Source organism: Buceros rhinoceros, unplaced genomic scaffold (assembly GCF_000710305.1).
Source record: "Buceros rhinoceros silvestris isolate BGI_N320 unplaced genomic scaffold, ASM71030v1 scaffold20084, whole genome shotgun sequence".
Classification (NCBI taxonomy): domain Eukaryota; kingdom Metazoa; phylum Chordata; class Aves; order Bucerotiformes; family Bucerotidae; genus Buceros; species Buceros rhinoceros.
The window spans coordinates 31,511-31,764 of NW_010409077.1; the positions used below are offsets into that span (position 1 = coordinate 31,511).

Consider the following 254-nt stretch of genomic DNA (forward strand, 5'->3'; position numbering starts at 1 on the left):
TACTGCCAGACCACAGTCAGCTTGGGAGTGGCAGCTGCCACTGCGCACAGGACGTGGCAAAATGGTTATGCTAATACACACTTTCAAGTCACTCTCATTTCTCAGAGTAAGTCACGGGGGGAAAGGGGGAAATTAATGTGCTGTATGACACTGAGATACTTCTTTTGCTTGAAAAGTGTGTCACCAAAGGCCTGAAACTAAGCCCCCAGGGTGCCTGACTCCAAAGGCGCGCACAGCCCCATTGCACCGCTCTT

At 51.2% G+C, this 254-nt stretch overlaps 1 protein-coding gene across 1 annotated transcript in view; it reads right to left on the reverse strand.

The window, feature by feature from the left end:
* The window catches only part of ARHGEF6 (Rac/Cdc42 guanine nucleotide exchange factor (GEF) 6), a 29,359-nt gene that overhangs the window by 10,860 nt on the left and 18,245 nt on the right, over positions 1-254 (reverse strand). The window lies entirely within an intron of this gene.